The sequence below is a fragment of the Dermacentor andersoni genome, chromosome 7 (assembly GCF_023375885.2).
Source record: "Dermacentor andersoni chromosome 7, qqDerAnde1_hic_scaffold, whole genome shotgun sequence".
Classification (NCBI taxonomy): domain Eukaryota; kingdom Metazoa; phylum Arthropoda; class Arachnida; order Ixodida; family Ixodidae; genus Dermacentor; species Dermacentor andersoni.
Window position 1 is genome coordinate 140,875,222 of NC_092820.1, and position 8,084 is coordinate 140,883,305.

An 8,084-nucleotide genomic window follows, 5' to 3' on the forward strand; every position below is an offset into this window, starting at 1 on the left:
TGATTAATGGTATATATTTAAATCTTGATATGGTCAGTGTAATTTACCATTTACATTTAAAAGGAAGGTAATTCACGAGATTAGGTGCAGTATATTTTGGTAAATACAATATTATCCGCTCTCATACATGAGACATGGAGTTACTGAGATGCAGCTGGACTGAATGGAATATGAATCATTTTCTTTCTCGTACTAATACCGATTCATCACGTTATCTTACGCCGTGCGTTGTGAGTAGGCCGGAAGCAATATCTTTGAGATGTGGCTGATATTTGTGTAAATGAATATGTGCCACTTGTGAGTGTGCAGTAACATATATGAAAACTTACAATCAGTTTAGCTCAACGCAAACGAACAGGCATAAAATACCCACGGGTCAAGTGGTCGTATAGCCGGTATCTTTGTGTGTGGTACCTGCTTCACACTATTGTAAATGATCATGTACAAACTACTCCAACTATATACAAGTTTTACTTGCAAAACTTGCAGTTGGACTATTACATACATTCGATATTTTTAACACTACAAGTTTCTCTAGTTTCTCTTACTGATTTTTTTTTCAGGTGAGTTTCGGCCAATCAAAATATCCTTCTTCATCATCATCATCATCAGCCTGATTACGCCCACTGCAGGGCAAAGGCCTCTCCCATACTTCTCCAACTACCCCGGTCATGTACTAATTGTGGCCATGTTGACCCTCCAAACTTCCTAATCTCATCTGCCCACCTAACTTTCTGTCGCCCCCTGCTACGCTTCCCTTCCCTCGGAATCCAGTCCGTAACCCTTAATGACCATCGGTTATCTTCCCTCCTCATTACATGTCCTGCCCATGCCCATTTCTTTTTCTTGATTTCAACTAAGATGTCATTAACGCGCGTTTGTTCCCTCACCCAATCTGCTCTTTTCTTATCCCTTAACCTTACACCTATCATTTTTCTTTCCATAGCTCGTTGCGTCGTCCTCAATTTAAGTAGAACCCTTTTCGTAAGCCTCCAGGTTTCTGCCCCGTACGTGAGTACTGGTAAGACACAGCTGTTATACACTTTTCTCTTGAGGGATAATGGCAACCTGCTGTTCATGATCTGCGAATGCCTGCCAAACGCACCCCAGCCCATTCTTATTCTTCTGATTATTTCACTCTCATGATCTGGATCAGCAGTCACTACCTGTCCTAAGTAGATGTATTCTCTTACCACTTCCAGTGCCTCGCTACCTATCGTAAACTGCTGTTCCCTTCCGAGACTGTTAAACATTACTTTAGTTTTCTGCAGATTCATTTTTAGTCCCACCCTTCTGCTCTGCCTCTCCAGATCAGTGAGCATGCATTGCAGTTGGTCCCCTGAGTTACTAAGCAAGGCAATATCATCAGCGAAGCGCAAGTTACTAAGGTATTCTCCATTTACTCTTATCCCCAATTCTTCCCAATCCAGGTCTCTGAATACCTCCTGTAAACACGCTGTGAATAGCATTGGAGAGATCGTATCTCCCTGCCTGACGCCTTTCTTTATTGGGATTTTGTTGCTTTCTTTATGGAGGAGTACAGTGGCTGTGGAGCCGCTATAGATATCTTTCAGTATTTTTACATACGGCTCGTCTACACCCTGATTCCGCAATGCCTCCATGACTGCTGAGGTTTCGACTGAATCAAACGCTTTCTCGTAATCAATGAAAGCTATATATAATGGTTGGTTATATTCCGCACATTTCTCTATCACCTGATTGATAGTGTGAATATGATCTATTGTTGAGTAGCCTTTACGGAATCCTGCCTGGTCCTTTGGTTGACGGAAGTCTAAGGTGTTCCGGATTCTATTTGCAATTACCTTAGTAAATACTTTGTAGGCAATGGACAGTAAGCTGATCGGTCTATAATTTTTCAAGTCTTTGGCGTCGCCTTTCTTATGGATTAGGATTATGTTAGCGTTCTTCCAAGATTCCGGTACGCTCGAGGTCTTGAGGCATTGCGTATAGAGGCTGGCCAGTTTTTCTAGAACAATCTGCCCACCATCCTTCAGCAAATCTGCTGTTACCTGATCCTCCCCAGCTGCCTTCCCCCTTTGTATAGCTCCCAAGGCTTTCTTTACTTCTTCCGGCGTTACTTCTGGGATATCGAATTCCTCTAGATTATTCTCTCTTCCATTATCATCGTGGGTGCCACTCGTACTGTATAAATCTCTATAGAACTCCTCAGCCACTTGAACTATCTCATCCATATTAGTAATGATATTGCCGGCTTTGTCTCTTAGCGCATACATCTGATTCTTGCCATTTCCTAGTTTCTTCTTCACTGCTTTTAGGCTTCCTCCGTTCTTGAGAGCTTGTTCAATTCTATCCATGTTATACTTCCTTATGTCAGCTGTCTTACGCTTGTTGATTAACTTCGAAAGTTCTGCCAGTTCTATTCTAGCTGTAGGGTTAGAGGCTTTCATACATTGGCGTTTCTTGATCAGATCTTTCGTCTCCTGCGATAGCTTACTGGTATCCTGTCTAACGGAGTTACCACCGACTTCTATTGCACACTCCTTAATGATGCCCACAAGATTGTCGTTCATTGCTTCAACACTAAGATCCTCTTCGTGACTTAAAGCCGAATACCTGTTCTGTAGCTTGATCTGGAATTCCTCTATTTTCCCTCTTAGCGCTAACTCATTGATCGGCTTCTTATGTACCAGTTTCCTCCGTTCCCTCCTCAGGTCTAGGCTAATTCGAGTTCTTACCATCCTGTGGTCACTGCAGCACACCTTACCGAGCACGTCCACATCTTGTATGATGCCAGGGTTAGCGCAGAGTATGAAATCTATTTCATTTCTAGTCTCGCCGTTCGGGCTCCTCCATGTCCACTTTCGGTTATTCCGCTTGCGGAAGAAGGTATTCATTATCCTCATATTATTCTGTTCTGCAAACTCTACTAATACCTCCCCCCTGCTATTCCTAGTGCCTATGCCATATTCCCCCACTGCCTTGTCTCCAGCATGCTTCTTGCCTACCTTGGCATTGAAATCGCCCATCAGTATAGTGTATTTTGTTTTCACTCTACCCATCGCCGATTCCACGTCTTCGTAGAAGCTTTCGACTTCCTGGTCATCATGACTGGATGTAGGGGCGTAGACCTGTACAACCTTCATTTTGTACCTCTTATTAAGTTTCACAACAAGACATGCCACCCTCTCGTTAATGCTATAGAATTCCTGTATGTTACCAGCTATATTCTTATTAATCAGGAATCCGACTCCTAGTTCTCGTCTCTCCGCTAAGCCCCGGTAGCACAGGACGTGCCCGCTCCTTAACACTGTATATGCTTCTTTTGGCCTCCTAACTTCACTGAGCCCTATTATATCCCATTTACTGCCCTCTAATTCTTCCAATAGCACTGCTAGACTCGCCTCACTAGATAATGTTCTTGCGTTAAACGTTGCCAGGTTCATATTCCAATGGCGGCCTGTCCGGAGCCAGGGATTCTTAGCACCCTCTGCAGCGTCGCAGGTCTGACCGCCGCCGTGGTCAGTTGCTTCGCAGCTGCTGGGGACTGAGGGCCGGGGTTTGATTGTTGTGTTCATATAGGAGGTTGTGGCCAAGTACTGCACCAGGGTGGCCAATCCTGCTCTGGTGAGGGAGTGTGTTACCGGTTCTGGTCACCGGCATCAGGCCACACTCCAGGCCTGTTTATTCTTATTCCTTCTTATTGATATGTAATGATGGGTCAGTATACCCGATACGCATGTTCGTCATGCAAGTATTTTGCTTCTGTTTTGCGGTCGTTTGCTCGCTTTTTTGTTTGTTTGCGTGTTTCTTTTTTCGTGCTGGACTCATTCTCCCAATACTTACGATGTGCAATCGCACGCACTTTTTCACATCGATGGTCTGTAAGTAAGCTAGACATAAGACAACTATACCACAAGTGAATGAGCAAACAACAAAGTAGATAAACAACCGCAAGACAAATAATTACGCAACTATATATTGTATAACAAAGCGAGTATATAAACTAGCCACTAAGCAATTAGGCGAGTACATAATCGAGTTTGCAGATAAGCGAGCAAACAAATAAGCCTATTTGTAAATACGTAAATAGATATGTCAAGCAAGCAGGTGTGTAAGTATACGTAAGGAAATATGTTTGAAAAGTAAGTGAATAAACAAGTACAGTACGTACAGTATATAAATGTACAGTTTGAACACGCTATGATGATGCGTAAATACTTTGCAAATGCTCGCATTTCAGGTGGCATCGTACATACGATAAAATCACCGAGAACTGTCCGTCAAATTGAAGTATACAGTCGGCGCGGTTTTTGGGCAGCGACTTTTCATCGCCACTCAGCCTACACGTTAGTATTTTCTTTATTCCTTCCTGATCCGAGATCCGTCCAGAGAATTCGACACACACTGCTCAGCTGGATACCCAGTGTTGCCAGCGCACAAGCGGTCACCCATGCACTTATGGTGTCCAGCCTGAAAAGCGTTCGCACCCTGACCTGAATATAAATGACGGCCCGATCGGCGACAATGATGGATACGTCGTGACGAAGTAAAAAAGAAAAAAAAAGCACTATATTCATGCACTCAATCCCAACTCAGAACGGGACCAATAAAGGCGGATAAAAGCTCGCAAAACGGGCTCCGACAAACACTGCACTGTCGGTGCCAGGGCGGGGGGTGACGAGCAGGCTGGTTGGGTCGCGTGTGCACATAGGGGGAAGGGGAGGGGGGAGACGGAAAGGAGCGGGAGAGGGGGTGAGGGCGTGCGTCAGGAACTCGGGCTTGTCTAAGGTCTCCTCTATAGGCTTGTCAGCGCGTGGGTGCCTCACATGCGGTGGTTTTGGGCCCGACAGGCATCACGGCGTGCTGGCTGGCAATTGGTACGGCAAACACCAGAGTTTCCTACCGGACTGGGCAGAAACGGAACGGGAGACAGAGGAAAGATTTGCCGAAGCGGCAGCATAGTTCCGACGACGACAGCTCGGACCCTATCCTGTTTGACCGTTGTCCGGGAACGGTCCGACCACTACCGTACACGTTCGAATATAAGCCGATTTCTCTTGTTCGTCAGAAGGGGGCGATGTGACCGCTCGAAGGTCTGCTTAGTCTGGAGGATATAGCACACACCGGGAAGCACATTTCGCTCGCGCGGACGCGTGGTCCGTGTATCCTTGATGCGGACGCAAAAGTTCGAATATAATCGATCATGAAATGCACAGAGTATATTATTTACGTGTTCTTGGTTATAACAATGTATATCGAAGTAGGTCACCACGATTCGCAAAGTGCGATGCACTGACGTGCTAGGATTCATCAATATGCGAAGATTGCCAGCCAACTTTTCTGTAACATCCGAACAGAGAACAATAAAAGGTAATCTCGCGTTTCAACGTGCACCGTAAAAAAAAAAAAATTATGGGGTTTTACGTACCGAAACCACGATATGATTACGAGGCACGCCGGTATGGGGGGACTCCGGATTAAGTTTGACCACCTGCGGTCTTTAACGTGCACCTACATGTAAGCACAGGGGTGCTTTTGCAATTCGCCCCCATCGAAATGCGGCCGCTGTGCCGGGATTCGAATTCGCGACCTCGTGCTTAGCAGCGCAGCACCAGAGCCACTAAGCAACCACAGCAGGTGACGGGCATCATGCAAATGTCAACAATAAAATAATTACCGCTCCAAACCCATCTACTCATGGCCTGTTGCAGACACGTCAAGATCGGTTTGTGACGTCAAACTATCCCCGTGTGTCCGAGACACATGAGCTTATTATGAGGAAATAGCTTTTAAACGCTCAGCAGGGCTGCTGATAGATTTTGCACCTTGGCCGAGACTAGCATTTCAGTACACGGAACGTACAGCCTGTAATTATCTGCGTGTTGTGTGTGTCTGTTTAACAAAGATACGTTTATCTCTTGTTTCTGCATATGGTAGCCTAACGATATCTGCATTGCCTTCTCAATAAGTGTTTAGTCATAGTTTCTAACGTTTAGGTAATTTTTCTGCACTGTTTCTGTTCGGTGTGTAACCGAGATACTAGGCTCTTCCGTAAGCTATATTGCCGTTTACAAGGCACGTTAACACCGGAGACGTACGCGGCAGCTGCAGCACCAGCGATATCTTGTGACGTTTCGTACAAGAATCGTTTGGGAAAGTGTTTGCGTAGCAGGAATTTCGTAGTAGAAAAAAGAAAGAAATAAGTATGGCTATATACGTCGATGATACTGCTATGAAGCGCCTGAACTTAGTGTGATGGACAGTGGCCTTACGAGGAACACCTCGCTTCAGGCTGGAGCCAGTGCTTCGACGACAGGGCTTGTCTACCTCCGGGTGCTCCTGAAGTAGGCAAATCCCCTCTTCGAGACAGAATGCCGATATAAAAAGAAGAACAGCACCACATGAGAGCTGCGATTAAAATGTAGTCGTTCGTCTTAGCGCTGAGTTTCGTTTGTTACCGTGAATCCAATCCAACTATAGCCCAACTTGTAGCCTTAAGTCCGAACAGTCGTTCCATCTGCATGATGCAGCCCTCGTTCGACTATTGTCGATCGCTTCAGGTCTCCATCGTTTTGCAAAATCCTTTCTCGTCTGGTTTTTTTTTTTTTTTTTTTTACTACGCGCCACAATATGGTGGTACACGTCCAGGTTGAGCGACTTAATTTCAGTCTGTTCCTCGAAACCGTGGATGCTTAAATGGTAACACATCCTATCCTACCGAAAGCACCCATAAGCACAATAACTGCCACATGCAATAATCCAACAAAGAGAAAGAAGGCAGAGAGCTTGACTTGAGCTTGCGAGCTCTGACTTGCGTGTCGTATGACTATGGTAGCTTAGCCTAAACGACAAACTTACACAAACAAGAACCGCAAAACCAAACGGACATGAACGGGGCGCCAATAACAACTGTTTATTCGTAGGCCACCCACTGATATTTGTACTACGCGCAACTTGGTGCGCGTGCCCACCGTGACACCATCGCATCGGAGGGCAAGCAACTACGACATTAAGTTCTTCCATGTCAGAAGGAGGCTTGCATAATATCGTACTCAGAAAAAGAAAGATACTTTCTTTCGCAGCACGGCTGTATGTGGCTAGCCGATTCGTCGGTCCGTCCGTCCATCCGTCCCTCTCTCGGTCGGTCGCTTGTACGCCGAAAACTCCTCCGGTGCAACCGCATGGGCATGCGCAAAAAAAGAAGGATAAAAAGAGAGGCGCGCGATTAATAGTTAGGACGACGATAGTGACGTCATTGCTCTCCGTCGCTGCCAAGCGCGCCCTCAGCAGTTTCTCTCCGGCTCCGAAATGGACTGGCCACGCGTCACGCGTACTCCTGGGGAGCAGGCAGCTTTCTATTAGCAACGCCGCGAGGAGAACCGGGATCAACCTCGTCTACGCTGGGCCGACGCTGCAGCCCGGGCACAAGAACAGGCTCGTGCAGCCGAGCGCAAGCAGCAACTGCGTACCAAGGATCCGGCAGCCTACCAAGCCGTCGTTTAATGAACCGTTGGGATTAACCCAGTGATCAGGGGTTAAAACACCGGGGCAGCACGTTTCAGCTTCGCTGGTTAACTTATCTCTATGGAGCGCTTTGGCGGTGATTTTTTGATAGAGAAATGTCTCCAAGGCCAAGCAAGGCTACAGTTCCTGCTGCTGCCCAGAATCTTTGTCTCCCGCTTTCGGGGTCCGCTTCCGTATAGGAAGTAGCATGCGCGACCAAATGGGCGTACTGATCCTCTGTTTGTTTCTTCTGTTTGAGCATATTTCCTAAGGCGGTCGTTAACGGATCGTTTCGTCTGGTCGATATGAACTTTTACGCATGACATGGAATGGAGTAAACAACTACGAGCGAGCATTTCTCAAAGGGACCCAAGTTCCCTGTGACGCGATGATGTGACTGTCTGTGCATGCGCTCTAAATTAGTACAGGCAGCGTCACCCTTGCGCGTGGAGCGCGGGAACGGTGGCCTCCTGAGCGCTCCTGAGGCAACCAGCGACTTCTGACGCCAGCTGCAGTGCCTGACGGTTAACACTAGCTGCTGGGCGCGTTTGGGCCCAGCAACTAGCGCTAGACGTCGCTGACTGGCACCTGAGTGCCCC